This window comes from Marmota marmota, unplaced genomic scaffold, assembly GCF_001458135.2.
Source record: "Marmota marmota marmota unplaced genomic scaffold, marMar, whole genome shotgun sequence".
In the NCBI taxonomy this organism is placed as follows: domain Eukaryota; kingdom Metazoa; phylum Chordata; class Mammalia; order Rodentia; family Sciuridae; genus Marmota; species Marmota marmota.
In genome coordinates this window covers 4,670,501-4,685,659 of record NW_026000242.1, presented here as the reverse complement: position 1 = coordinate 4,685,659, position 15,159 = coordinate 4,670,501, and the positions used below count along the sequence as shown (strand labels likewise).

The 15,159-nt window shown below is 50.3% G+C and overlaps 1 protein-coding gene and 1 long non-coding RNA gene across 2 annotated transcripts in view; one reads left to right on the top strand and one right to left on the bottom strand.

Moving 5' to 3' along the window:
* The window catches only part of LOC125613942, a 19,104-nt gene extending 10,009 nt beyond the window's left edge, over nt 1-9,095 (top strand). Inside the window, exons 2-3 of the long non-coding RNA XR_007344548.1 lie at nt 5,656-5,811; nt 8,325-9,095. This is a non-coding gene — a long non-coding RNA (uncharacterized LOC125613942). The remainder of the gene's footprint in view (nt 1-5,655; nt 5,812-8,324) is intronic.
* Nucleotides 1-15,159, bottom strand: part of Nectin1 (nectin cell adhesion molecule 1) — a 101,543-nt gene that overhangs the window by 20,199 nt on the left and 66,185 nt on the right. The window lies entirely within an intron of this gene.

Genomic DNA, 15,159 nt, shown 5'->3' with positions numbered 1-15,159 from the left:
CCCCCCCCCCCCCCCTTTTCAGTACTGGGGCTTGAATCCAGGACTTCATGCATGCATGGTAGATAAGCACTCTACAACTGAGCTACATCCCAGCTCCCCATTACCTTCACATTTAAACAAAATATTTTTTAAATTTTTATTTTGAAACAGGGTCTAGCTAGGTTGCCAAGGCTGACCTTGAACTTGACATCCTGTTGCTTCAGCTTCCCCAGTTGCTGGAATTAAGAACCCTGGTTTTGCTGAGTGCGGTGGTGCAACCCTGCAATCCCAGCAACTGGGAGGCTGAGGAGAATCTCAAGTTCAAGGCCAGCCTCAGCAACTGAGTGAGACCCTGTCTAAAAATAAAACATCAAAAAAGGGCTGGGGATGTAGCTCTGCGGTAACGTGACCCTGGGTTCAATCCTTAGTACCAAAAATTAAAAAATTAAAATAAAAAACTCTGTGTTTCACCTTCTCAAGTATAACTTCCCTTGGAGCCTCTAGTTCCTGTCTGATCCACCTGCAGGGTCCCACCCAGTGGAGGAAATAATCGTGGCAAGAAAAGGAGACACAGGGACAAAAATGAGGAACACAAAAAGAAGCTGGCCTTAAGTGTGTGGTGTGCGAGGCTCTGTGCTGGGCACCTTGGTTGATTTGGGGTTTCATGTCAAGCCTGCAAAATTTGATAATTTTCTTCTCAATGAGAAAAATCAGGCTCAGAGAGGTGAAGCAATTTGTTCAGGGTTGTCCAGCTGGTCAGCAGCAGAATGAGCACTGCGACCGAGGTGTGTGATGTGACTTTCCTTAGCTCAGGCTTCTGAGTCCCTGAGTGGGGGCTTCTTAGAGGTCCTGGCCCCTCACTCAGCATGGACCTGCCATCCTCTGCTCATCTCTTTGCAGGCACAACTGTACCTACCCCTTTCCCTAAGCGGGGGCCCCTGGTTGCTTTGTCTCTGGGCCTCCTCTTGACAGCTGTGAGGAGGGGGACTGGCGCTGGCCCCAGCTGGAGCCCTGGCATCGAGCCCCCAGACACTCTCTGGTTACACCGTGACAAATCTGTTCCCCAAGTCCCAGCTCCACAGGATTTAGGGCAGGGCCTGTCACCTGCAGGCAGCCGGGCATGGCTGTGAGAAGGACCTGGGCCAGGGCTGGAGTCTAGGGTCTGAGAGGGGTGGGGAGGGCATATGAAGGAGGGGAGAAAGGCCTCCAGAAATCAGTCCTGCTGCTGGACCCAGTCTTTACATGGGTCCTCCGAGGCTGGCCATGTGCCTTTACTCTACTCTGAGAAGGCTCAGAGAGGTCAAATGAGCTATCTAAAGTCCCATGGCCAGGTCTGTCACAGCTGGACTTGGATCCAGGGTGACTTCTTTTGGGGGGTCTGTCCCCTCCCATCTTTATTTTTTTTTATTGCTGTGCTGGTGATTGAACCCAGAGGCACTCTACTAGAGGGCCATATCCCCAGACCTTTTTATATTTTTATTTTGAGACAGGGCCTTGCTGAATTCCCAGGTTGATCTTACACTTACGATCCTACTGCTGAGGCCTCTCAAGTAGCTGGGATTAGACCCACCGGGCCAGGCTGGCTTTCTTTGTCTTTCCCCCTTTTTTTCCAGTGCTGGGAATTGGACCCAGGGGCTTGCGCATGCCGGGTAAGCACTCTACCACTGAGCTACGCCCCAGCCCCCGGCTTTTGTTTTTGAGATGGTCTTGCTATGTTGCCTAGGCTGGTCTCAAGCTCCTGGGCTCAAGCCATCCTCCTGCCTCAGCCTTCTGAGTAGCTGGGACATGGACGTGCACTGCCACACCTGGCTCAGTCCCTTTCTCCTGTCCTGTCGGGATGCCTGACACCCTTTGTGGCCTCCCTGGAGAGCCTCTCTCCAGGGAGGGGCAGAGCGTGCTCTGTATTGGCTCAGGCCCTGGGATGGCCTCTGACCAATGCCCTGGTGATTCTGTTTGTCTCTGGGGTCATGCAGGTGGCATTCCTGATCCTAAGTTTTCTCACCTGTCACAAGATGACAATGTGTATTATTTTCTCATCCCTCAGACTGAAAAAGTGAAATCCACAGTTAGGGGATCAACACTCTTTTCTTTGGTACTAGGGATTGAACCCACGGCGCTTAACGCCTAAACCACACACCGCAGCCCTATTTATTTATTTATTTATTGGTGGTGCTGGGATTAAACCCAGGGCCTTGTGCATGCCAGGCAAACACTCTACCAACTGGGCTATATCCCCAGCCCAGCCCTTTTTAATTTTTGAGACAGGGTCTTGCTAATTTGCTGAAGCTGGCCTTGAACTTGAAATCCTCCTTCCTCAGCTTCCCTGAGTCACTGGATTTTAGGCGTGTGCCACCTTGCCTTGCCTGGGTTCCACAGCAATGCCTCTTTCCTGCTGCTCCTGACTGGGGAAAGAGACCCTGCCTTTTTCAAGAGTCGGACTGACCAAGGTTCTCCTGGGGATGGCTTCTCCTGAGCACCTCAGAGTAGCCAGTTGACCCTCTGTGCCAGTCTCTCCTGGATGGATCATCTCCTGTGAGGCAGGCCAAATAGGTGTTTCTGGGGAGCTTCAGGCTCCACCCCACAGGGTGTGGTCTGGAACTACCTTGGTGGGGAAGGGAGAAAGAGAGAACCTACATTCTGGAGGGTGGGTGTTTTCACTTGAGGTAGGATTGGCAGGAGGAAGAGCTGATTTCACTGCCGCTGGTCCAATGGGCAGAATTTACTGGCCATTTCTCCAACCCAGGTGTGCAGGACCGGCCTCCTTCCTGGTGGCCAGAGACTGGAGGAGGGCACTGAGCCCGCTCTCATCTGTCAAGAAGGTCTGAGGGCAGAGTCCAGCAGTCTCACCAGGGACCCCAGCCCTCCAAGTGCCAGGAAGAGGTGGGGATTCCCAGCATCATTTTAGCATCATTGCTGTATGAGAATGCAGCTGGCGAACAGGGGACCTGGCTCACGGGGAGAGGAAGCTTCTGATGGTACAGGCAACACCAAAAGGCTGCAGCGGATGACATTGCAGGGTGCTCGGGTGTCCATCATGGACCTCCATATTCAGGGACCAGCAGTGGCCATCCCCACAGCCCAGTGGCCTTGGCCTTCAGACTCAGACCTCAGACTGTCCCCATGTTAATTCCCCATCCTGGCCTCATGCCATCTCCCACCCCTTTGAGGTCCTGCTTGCTCTAAGTCCCCTTTCAATTCTTTATTCCCAGGAGATGGCTGCTGCCCGGTCACACTTGAGGGTCGTAGGAATTTCCTTCTCCCTGTTAGGAGTGGATATATCCCTCTCCTTCCTGGTTCAGCCCATGTAGGAGGGGACTCTTTCATGGGCTTTCCTGAGACCCAGGGTGCCAAGGGAACCCCCCTAGAGGCCAGGCTTGAAAGAGTCACAGAACCCTTTCCTTGGTCTGTGTACCCAGTGACTGTGGGGCCTGGACACAGCCTCGCTCTGCTCTCTCTATGAAGCTAGAGGCTAAGAGGCCTGACCCTCTACCTCATAGCCTCAGGTGGCCTGGGCTGATCCTCCTGCCTGTTTTGTCCCAGAGCCCCTGGCCCTGGTCACTGCCTCTGGCCTGGGTTGCACTTTAGCCTCGTGTCTCACTTGTGAGTCCTTCAGTGCAAAAAGCCTTTTCTCTGGCTATAGAAGTCGCTCTGGTTCGGAACTTTGCAGTCACCTCTTTGGACCCCTGGCCTGGAGGCTGGCTCTGGGCTCGGCGGCTCCAGCCTCCTTTCCCCCTTGCCCCCGACTTCCGTCCATTTCCTTTGCCTGATCAGGCATAAATTCTGTGAAGTGCTTAGCACAGTGCCTGGCACACAGTCAATATGTAATTAGTGGTTGCTATTTTTGTCATTGGCTATTCAATACATAGAAATTAATAGTGGTGGTGATGAAGTTGCTCATAATAGTGATGTTGTTGCTGCTGCTGCTGATTGGTGATGATGACGATGACGACGACAATGACGTTGGTGATAATGTTAGCACTTCTCCCCTCCCTGAACGATTGGATTCTTCACCCAAGTGCCTCTTTGGACCAAATTACATCTGTGGCCCTATTACCATAATATCAATTCTATCTTAACATATGCCTTTACTTAAATTATCTACATTGACATCCCCATTCCTTTGTCTCTGTTGATAGATGCATAACAGGAGGCTCAGAGAAGGTTAGTGAAATGCTCAAGGTCACACAGCTCATTGATGATGGAGGTGAGATAGGAATCTTGGCTTCCCGATTCCCTATACAGCTCTGTGTGGCCTAGAGGAGGATCCTGCCTGGGATCATTTCATGCCCCTTGCATTCTCCATCTCTCAGTGCCTCACCAGAGGAAGACCATCCAGATCAAACTTGTATTTGCCATTTCCTTCCTCCCTCCCTTCATCCCTTCCTTCTATCCTTCCCTCCCTCCTTCCTTCTCTCTCTCTTTCTTTTTCAGGGATTAAACCCAGGGGCACTTAACCTCTGAGCACATCCCCAGCCCTTTTTCTTTTTTATTTTGAGACAAGGTCTCACTGAGTTGCTTAGGGCCTTGGTAAATTGTTGAGGCTGGCTTTGAACTCATGATCCTCCTGCCTCAGCCTCTTGAGCAGCTGGGATTACAGGTGGGCGCCACTGCACCTGGCTCAGTTTGCCATTTAATTAGCAGGACTCTCAAACCCTATGAGCCCCAGGGTCTCATCTGGAAAATGGGAATAAGAACAGGATGGTTGTGAAGGGTTGATGAGGTAATGCACATCCCAGTCCTTAGCGCCTGCACATAGTGCTTACTGAGGCTTGCTTTTGTAGATGACTTGTGTCTGCTTCTTAGGCAGATATGCCTGTTGGCCTCTCTGACCCCTGCCCTCAGCTCTCCTTGGTACCTTTAAATGATCCACATGCCCCAACCTGGTCCCAGTGTGTGACCCCCTTGGGGAGGGTTGAGGACAGTTACTTTCCTCCTGGCCTGTAATGCTCCCTCCATCTGGAATGCTCTCCCCAGTGTCACCAGCCCCTCCCCACCACCTCCCACCCAGCCCTTCACACCTTGAGTTGTCATTAGGAGGGAGGAGGAACCCCTCTAAAGTCAGGCCCAGCTGCAGAGTGTTAAGGGGATTTCACGCACATTCCTTGGGGGAGAGGACTATCTCCCAGTCCTAAGTGTCCCCACCTCAAGCCTGCAGGAGGGAGGGGAATGAGCAAGGGTTTCGCTTAGCCAGGTATAGAGAGGACTGGGGGACATGGGGAGGCCATTTCTCTGCCATGTGCCCATCTCTCTCATCCTATTGGGCAAAACCCTGGTCCTGCTCCTCTGCCAGCTCCTGACTCTCCCCTCCCAGCTGGTCCCACAGAGTGCTTCCTTGAATGGAGGAAGAAGATCACATCAGAGAAGGAAGACTATCTGCCCCATTTTCTGCTTTCCAGCAGTGTGACCTTCATAGGCTGAGCCTCAGTTTTTCCTGTGTCAAATGGAGAGATGGTAGAAGTAAATGTGGGGAAGCACGTGGATTCCCTGGCGTGGAGTGAGCTCTGTGCGTCACAAGAGAGGGAGGAGCAGGAGGACTTACTAGTCCTGAAAAGCAGAGTGTATGGGGGCAGCAGGAGGTTTTGCATTTGCTGTATGGTGGTGGTGGTGGGCCAGCGGCCTGTGAGTTCCAGATTCTTCTACTACCCGAAAGATCCTCTTACCTTACCCGCCCTGCAGGGCCTCCTGGAGCTACCATCTTGTGCCCGGCTGGGTTCTGGGCAGAGTAAAGGGCCCAAGCAAAGGAGCTCAGAACCAAACCTCACTGACCTAGGGTCAGAGTCACCGAGGAGCTGCCGAAACAAGTTCTAGGCCCAGGCCCAGGGAGCTGCCTTGGTAAGGAGGCCTTGGGTGGGTGTGGGGTCTTTGCAAGTTCCTTCCCTCCCTCATCGGTGGCACTGGAGTCTGTGAAGCTATGTTGTTCCCGTTCAGGGGGCCTGCTTGGGTCTGAGGAGGAGCCTTTCTCATGCCTGGTGGGAGCTTTTACTTCCCTGGGCGCCTTCTTGGGGGACCAAGGCTGGGGCTAAGAAGGCCCTGGTGAGTGACAACAGCATTACCACAGATCCAGCTCCTCCCTGTGGAGCGATCTGTGCAGTCAGGAAAGCGAGTGAGTTCAAGGCCAGCTGAGGCAGCCCTAGGCCTCGGAGCTACAACAGCAAATGGCTTCAGAAGTAGGTTCCTCCCCATTGGGCCAGCCCTGGAGCTGGCCTGCGTTTGGGGAGGAGTGAAAGAGTTGGGTGGGGGAAGGAACCGCAGTCTGCAGCCCGTCACCCCACCTCAACTTACACTCTGCCCCAGGTCTCTTCTCTGAGCCCTTGCTCTCTATTTTGGGGGCCCATCACTCCCTCAATCTCCTGGGGCTCAAGGAGACTCACTCACACCATCCAGTACTTTCCTGGACGGTTTGAGAGGTGGCCTGGGAAGGGCTCTACCTCTAGATCTTTCAAGCTCTTCCTTTGGTCCCCCTTTCTGTAGGATCTGGCTCTTGGGCAGGGTGGTGTGTGTCTCAAACCCCAGCTTAGCCCTGCCCTCTCAATCTGAGCTGCCCTCACTTCCTTCTGTGATGGTCATTCATAGCCAACAGGAACATTCTGTTTCACTTTACTTCATCTGAGACCAAAGGAGCACTTTTCAAAATGAATGTTAACGGGAAAGTAGGGAAACCAGGAAATACAAACCCAGCAATGGCAGAGTTCCTGGAGAATCGATTTCTTTCTCTCTTTTTGGTACTAGGGATTGAACCCAGGGACACTTAACCACTGAGTCACATCCCCAGCCCCCTTTGAATTTATTATCTGGAGACGGGATCTTGCTAAGTCGATGTGGGGGGGGGGTCTCACTAAGTTGCAGAGGCTGGCCTCGTACTTTGAGACCTTCCTGCCTCAGCCTCTGGAAAGGCTGGAATTACCACATGCGCCACCTCGAGCAGCTCTATTTCTTCTCTTGATGTGCTCTACCACGGAGGTCCATGCTTTCTAAAACCTTTACAAGGACAGTGCTGCCTGTGGAGAAGTAGGCTTCCTGGAAGAAGTGGGGTTCCTGCCCCTGGAGGTATTCTAAGCAGGTCCCTAAGGTCTCCTTGGTGGAATGACCTTAAAAAGTCAAAATGATGATCCTTTAATATGGGTATAGGGCTTCCCAGTTTGCCAATAGCTTTCACTTGACCCTCTTCGTTGCGATCCTAGGAAACAGGCAAAGCAAGGGTTCCAAACAGATGAGAAAACAGATGTGAGAGAGAAGTGGTTTCTCCAGAGTCACCGAGGTAGTGATCAAGCTCACAGAGAAGCACAGGAGGATCTGGGACCACTGACCCAGAGCTGCTCTGCCTTCAGGGCGCCCACGTTACTTGTCTTCCTCTTCCTGTGGAGAAGCCCCTCCCCACCATCTAGCCTCTTGGTCAGGGTACCTTCTTTTTCCAGGAAGGCCACCTCTGCAGAGTACCTCTGCACAGTATATGGGCAGGTGATTCAGGAGGTCACAGTGGGCCGTGTGGAAGCGTGACCCTCCCACAGTAGGACAGACCTGAGCTCTCTCCAGGTTATCAAGAGAAGCTGGGCAGCGTGGGGACCTGGAAAGCTTTTTAATTCCCAAGACCAAGAGCGGGAAGCCTAGAATGTCTGCATTCCTGGAAATGATAGCTATTCAGTCCAGCTGCTGTCCATCGGGACAGGGGGCTTTCTGTCGCCCTACACTGTGGCCTCAGGTCCTGGTGGAAATCTTCCACATCAAGTATATATGGAGAGGAATCTCGACACGGCCAGAAGTCATTGAAACGAGAGGAAGTTTAGACAGGTGAACACTTACGTCCAAGTGCAATATAAGCCCAGCACTGTGGCACATGCTGTTTGGGAGGCTGGGAGGATTGCAAGTTCAAAGCCAGCCTCAGCAACTCAGCAAAGCCCTAAGCAATGTAGTGAGACCCTGTCTCTAAATAAAATATAAAAAGGGCTGGGCTGGGGATGTGGTTCAGTGGTTGAGTGCCCCTGGGTTCAATCCCCAGTATCTCCCCCCCCCCAATCCTATGGGGTTTCTCTGGGCTTGCCAAAGTAGAAGGTGTGAGTCCACTCTCCCCAGGAGGAATTCTGGAGTGTTTGGCGTTTAGGGGGATATGGATGCAAAGACTTGAGAAATGCGGGGAATTTCAGGACTTGAATATCTCTTGGGAGGCAATAAGAAGAGGGATGGATGGTTTAGTTCTGGAAAGTTCTGTGGATGGTACCATGGAAAGCCTCAGAGAATGTTATTTATTTATTTATTTATTTTGTATTGGGATTGAACCTAGGGGTACTCTACCACTGAGCTACATTCCCAGCCCTTTTATTTTATTTTATTTTATTTTTTTCTGACAGAGTCTCGCTCAGTTCCTGAGGCTGGATTTGAACCTGTGATTTTCCTGCCTCAGCCTTTCGAGTCACTGGGATTACAGGTGTGCGCCAGCAGGCCTGGCCCACCGGTTCATTTGTTTACCCTCTTCCCCAATTTGAGGGGAAAACATTAAGAAGAGAACCGGGGACAGACTTGGGACTGGGTCTGTCTTGGGGGACAAAAGCTGGATAAGGTCTGGTTGGGACTGGGGTGGGCATGGGGCTGGGTGTGGTGGTGTGGAGCTGTGTGTATGGTGTCTCATGCGCCCCTCACTGCAGCCCGGGAAGAGGAGTCTCGTCTTTATACCACATGCCAAGAGGAGTTTCCCCTTTATACCACAAATCACCAAGCTCATCAGAGGTCCATGCAGTGATTGAACGTGGGCCTCTATGGCCCCCAGATTGGCCCACCTCCCTGTGTCTCTGTGTTAGGACTCTGCTTTGAGATTCCCCAACACTATTTCTGACAGGATGGTGTATGTTTAACACATTTAGTAATTTACAAGTCAATGGAAAACTGTGAGCCATGGTGGTATTTTGTTTTAAAAATGATATTTGATATGGATTATTAGAAATTCTAGCTCAAATCTTTATTGAAAGTTTCTGAGGGAGGAAGGGAAAAAGGGAGGGCAAATCAGTTAATAAAATAGTATGTGAATGAACAAAGGAACATGCTTGTTTCAAGAAAATTCCATGAGGGCTTAAGTTCTGTTATGGTCTGAATTGTCCATAAAATTTCTCGTGTTGAAATCCTAACCCTGGTTCCTCAGAATGTCTATTTTGTTTCCTTGTCGTGGGAGGTTGGCTCCCGTGCAAAGAGCACTTGGCTGGGAGTCAGAAGGTCTGGGTCCAAGTTCTGAGTCTATCACTCAACCCTGTGTGACTGTGGACAAGCCGAGGACATCCCGGAGCCTCAGGGTGATCGCCAGCTACCTAGGGTTGGGCAAACCCACCTCTTGCTTACCTCCCCAGGGGATTAAGAAGTTGTAGGGTGCCAGGGTCCCCTTCCTGCAGCTCAAGGGACCTGGCCTGTTCTTGTTGATGCTTGCTACAAACATATGTGGAGATCTTTGCCCTTTCCCAGTGCTGGGTATTCTACAATTTTCCACATCAGTTCCATTGGACGAAATCATCTCTGATGCTATCTTTTCCAGGAAATCTTTCTCCATGAGCCCTGCCTACCTCTGATGACTCAATGTGATATCAAATATTATTCGCACAAGCTCAGGTTTTACTGGCCCAGAGCACGTGCTGATTTGTGAGTGAACTGAAACTTGTATGGGGCCCAGGCTCCCCGCAGGCGTAAGGCTGGTATGGTTCTCTCTCCTGGACGTCTGCTCACGGATGCCATGGTGTGGATCTGTCCCTTAGAGTCTCTATGGTGGTAGATCAGAGAAAGCAGGGTGGGAAAGTGGTCAGAGGCCTGGGCTCTGGGGCCAGACTGCCTGGCTTTGAAGCCCAGCTCTGCACCAGCTGACTCTGTGACCCTGGGTTTCTAGGTTCTTCATTTCCCTGTCTTAGGGATGATGTAATAATAACACCTCTCTCCCAGGACTGAAGTGAGGATTTAATATCATAAAGCACTTTGAGCAGAGCCTGGCACTTAGTGAATGATATTATAAGTCTTAGCTATTATTAAAATATCTTGAGTCACTTTATGATTTCCAAATATTATATAAATGTAAAGAATTTTTACTGTCATGAGGCTCTTGAGTCTCAGGTTTTTTCATTTGAGTGTTGGGGAAAATGATCTCTGAGGTTTCATCCGGTTCTAGTGGTTTGTACAGCCGGCCTCTGTATCTGTGGGCTCCACAGCCACAGATTCACCAACTCCTGATTGAAAACATTTAGAAAAAAATTGTGTTACACTGAACATGTACCATATTTTTTTCTTGTCATTATTCTCTAAACAATACAGTGTAATGACATAGCATTTATATTATATTACGTATTATGAGTAATCTAGAGATGATTAAAGCCTATGGGAGGATATACATAGGTATATGCAGTCATTACACCATTTTATCCAAGAGATTTGCACATCTGTGGATTTGGTAGCAGAGGGGGGTCCTGTAACTAATCCTCTGCAGATACTAAGGAATGACTGTAATTTTAAAATTGGTAGATAGATCCTTGTTTGGGATTTGCGTGTCTTGAGCTGTAGGGACAAAAGAATAAGGGACAAGGCAGGACAAGCCGTGGGTCCAGACTTTGGAAGGGAGAGCTGGTCTCTAAGAGGTGGCGGCAGCAGTCATTGGAGGAAGCCTTCCTACTTGGGCAGTCCCTGATGCCATCTTTATCCCAAGCCTGCAGGGAGGCTGGGACCAGCCAGGTGGGACCTCCAAGTGCCATTGTGGTTGGGGTTTTCTCCTAATAGAATGTCATGGAAGGAACCTAGACTGAATAGATGATACCGTCTCTGGAGGAAAACCCTAGAAACAAATCGCGGGCACAATTTTCTTGGGGTCTGTCCCCAAGCTCCCCTGCTGCTGCATTCCTTAGTGTTGGTCAGAGGAGATGTGGGAGCCCAGTCCCCCCGGGCGTCTCTCTGGGAGACCCTTCTTTGCTCATCTTTGGATCGTTTGTCTTGTTAGCAGGGTGGATCCTTCACTGCTCTGCAGAGGAGAGCAGAGTGGGGGGCTTTCACCAGAGAGGGGAGGTGACAACAGCCCGACAGGGCTGCTGTCCCTGTCTTCCACACTCTCACTGCTGCTGCTGCAGACTGGACTCCTCTGGAAGTTGGCCCCGGACACTGTCACCCCAGGCACCTAGGCTCAGCATCCATCGCAGCAGAGGCCACAGAATGGGATGTGGTGATTTGTCACTGTCATGGCCTCTGTGGAGCTCAGGGACCTGCTATCCCAGCCCTGCTGCTCTGTCTCCAGGAGAGGCCATCAGGCTATCAATTCCCCAGCTTTTTGTTTCACATGCAGAGGGGGCATGACCCAGGCCCCTCCGTCATGGAATCAGAGCAGTAAAGGGCTTTGCTCAGGGTCACTTGGTGAGAAGTGCCAGAGTTAAAAGCAGAGCCCAGCCTCTAAACCACTCCCAGTCCAGGCCTCTCTCCAGTAAGATCCCTACCGGGCCCAGACTTGACTGCCTGCCCTTCCCCCAACCCGCTGCAGTCATCAATGAAACTGCACCAGGTGTAGTTCTCTGTCTCTGCCCTTCTTCTTCTGAATCCCCCAGGAAATCTGTGTTATTTAAAAGTTAATGGAGGGATGTGGGAGGTTTTCCAGGGAACCCCACTTGGTATGGTCACCACAGCACCTGAATGCTAAAGCCACTCTGTTTTATGACACAGTGCTTGGTTCTTTTCTTTCTTTTTTTTTTTGTGTGTATACTAAGGATTGAACCCAGGGCCACTTAACTCCTGAGTCACATCCCCAGTCCTGTTTTAATATTTTATTTAGAGACAGGGTCTTGCTGAGTTGCTTAGGGCCTCGGTAAATTGCTGAGGCTGGCTTTGAACTTGTGATCCTCCAGCTTCAGCCTTGGGAGCTAAAGGGATTGTAGGCATGTGCCACCGTCCTAGGCAGAATGCTTGTTTCCTGCTTGCTAGTCCTTCTTTCCTGCTACTTTGGGAATCTCCAAAGAGATTGGAGACTTATCATTCTCCCACCTCAGGTTCTTGGCATCCTGTTCCAGTCTCCCCAAGGCCTCATAGGCCCCTGGAACATGGGTCTGTTCTAGTAGGACCCTAGCAGGGCTGGATGGACACCAACCCCTCCTCCTAAACTCCAGGGAACATATGATAATGGGCTTTCAAACATTCTTTTTTAAAGTCCAGGATTCTTTCAAAACCCCAAATATCCAACAGTCACATGCAAAAGTGCTGGAACTATCATTAGTCATCAGGGAAATGCAAATTAAAGTCACAATAAGATATCACAAAGCCCTCGCCAGAATGGCTGAAACTAAAAGGACAGATGATACCAAGTCTGGACAAGAAAGTCCTCAGCCAGCAGAACTCAAATGCGGCTAGAAGGACAGTATGTTTTCACAGCCCCTTTAGAAAACGGGTTGCATCTACAAATCCTAATTCTACTCCTGGGTTTGTATCCAATAGAAATGATGGGCCCCAGAATTACATACTGTTGCAAATTTATTCATAATTGATTCAAACTGGAGACAAATCCCACATCCACTCAAGACAGAATAAGTATAACTGTAAGCCAATCCACATGAGGGAGTAATACCCAGCAATGAAAAAGAAACACCCCAGATGAAGCCCACAGACATTATGCTGAGGGAAAGAAACCAGTCACAAAAAAGTACACTTGGTAGGACTCTACTTCTGTGAATTTCCAGAGTGGGGGTCTTGCCTGGTAGGGAATATGAGTGAGCCTGTCTTGATCTGGGGCTGTGACATGAGTGTATACATTTGGAGCTGAACCCTGAAGAGCCATCCACTTTCCTGTTGGTATGGCATTGCCCAATAAGAAAAGCTTAAAAATTAACAATGACAAAGTACCAAAGCCTTACATGGATGCCATGTGAGGAGAAAGCCTGGGGTAGAATCCAGGGCCAAGTGTTCTACCCTTGACCTACACCCCATCTCTTGGTTCCTGGGAGAGTTCTGCAAATGAAGTTTTGGACCATGCACTGGAAATCTCTTTGCTTTGGAATACATATGTCCTCATGTTTCTGCAGCTGTCCCAGTTCCCTATGCATGACAGTAGCCTAGTTCCAGGATCCCAACCAGGGGACACATTCTCCATGCCTATATCCCTCCAACCACTGATGGGTGGTTGTTGGGATGGTACAAACCAGGGAGGAAGAAACCAAGAGGGTGCTTGTCACCATGAAGCCAGGAGATGACACAGAGCTGGTAACTTGCCTCAGATTTGGCAAATGTCATAATACCTGGTATCATTCCCCTGACAGGTTGCATTTCCCCACTTAGGGGCAGATACCCAGTAGTGAAAAGTATGGTGAGAAATAATACCATCCTAGCTAAACTTAACTGAGCACCCATTTGGTTCCTGGCATTATACTGAATCCTTTACAAGGGAGTTATTTTCTTTTAATCCTTATGGCAGCTGCCTGTGGTAGGTACCACTCTTACACACTTTACAAATAACCAGCTCTACATAGGAACCATCCTTTTATCCATCCCAGCAGTCTATTCACATGGAGTGGCAAATAAAGCTCAGGGAAGGCAAGCAATTTGCCTAAAGCCCACACAGGTGAGGAGTGGTGGGACTGGGGATTGAATCATGGTCAGTGTGACTCTACAGTCCTGTCCCTTTCCTTTCACTTGTGTTTTCATTCAATAAATGACTGCAGTGAGCTGAAGTGGTGATAGAATCAACACCCAAAAGGAACACAACAGGCTGAAATGTTTACCTCAATCATTAAGATAAAGCAGAGTAGAGATACATAAAAAGTCATCCAATTTTGGGGAAAATAGGCAGCCCACGCACAAGGCGAGTGAGTCCAGTTTAGAGGAAGCATGTGTGGAAATGACTCAGAGGTTCACCAGCCTGCCCATCCATCCATCCATCCATCCATCCATCCATCCATCCATCCATCCATCCCCATCTATCCAGAAACTTAACCATTAGGAGTAAGACCCTCTGGGTTCCATGCCAACCTCCTGGAGTCAGCTAGGTTGGCTGTGCCCACCATATGAGAGAGGGCAGGCCAAGGTCAGGAAGGACACACAGATATCTCCTCCCAACTCCAGCTGTGCAGACCAGTTGTAGGGAACAGCATTTTTAACCTCTGGATCATTGGAAAGACAGAGAAAAGGTAATTTTTTTTAAGGAACACCTGGAATAACTCAGACTTTCTTTTTCTAAAATAGATTTTAATTTTTAGAGAAATTTTAGGTTCACAGTAAGATTGAGTGGAAGGTACAGAGATTTCCCAGGGTCTCCCTGCTCTTACATACAAACAGCTTCTCTGCTACCGACGATTACATCCCACTGATTGAAACTGCCCACACATCATCATTTCCCACAGCCCATAGGTCGCTGGGATTGTGAGGTGCTGGTTTGAGTGCTCACTCTGTCTGTGCTGGCCTTGAGATCTTGTCCTCATGTAGCTACTACCAACTGCACCAAGGCTTGAAGCCAGGATTGGTGATTCCCAGCAGGGTAGGCGCCTAGCAGTCCTGACGGCTGCATGGGGTTCCACATGTGGAGAAGTGGACTGACTGGCAAGGAGACCATCTCCCAAGATCTGAAGGGCCGTCCTGGAAGGCCAGACTGAGTTATTTGGGATATGCTCACACCAATCATGAGACTTGTCTGCAGGACAAAGAGCAGGGCCCCTCTAAGCGGTTGCCCATCACCTGGATGCCCGGAGGACAGCCCTGCCTGGGGAAGTTGGCCTACCCCACCTGGAAGGTCTGTTTTGACTCTCACTTTGACAGATTCAGCGTGGCTCCCCTCTGTTGGGCCCTGCTCTGTGCTGCTCTGGGTGCTGTGGGTGAGTAAGACAGGACCCAGTTCCTCGGGGCCGTGACCTGCTGAGAAATGCTGCTTGTGTCCTTCCTGCACTTGCTGCTCCTTGTTGTCCTGGAGGCCAAGGAGGCTCTCTGGGGTCCTGGGAGTGCTGGAGCTCCAGGACAAGGAGCTGGTGCCTTTAGCTAAGTGGACCTCAGCCACCTGGCCTCTGAGTCAGCCACCCCAGAAGTCTCACTCCCTGTGGCACAGTCTTGCTCTAGACCCTTGAGGCTCCAGCAGGGAGCGAAGGGCTTAGAGAGTACAGGCCCTGCTACTGTTTCCTATGTCTCTCAGAGGGTCCTCCCTCACCTGCCTAAAGGGCCCCTAAGAGGGCTGTCACCTTCCTTCATGAAGCACATACACTTCTT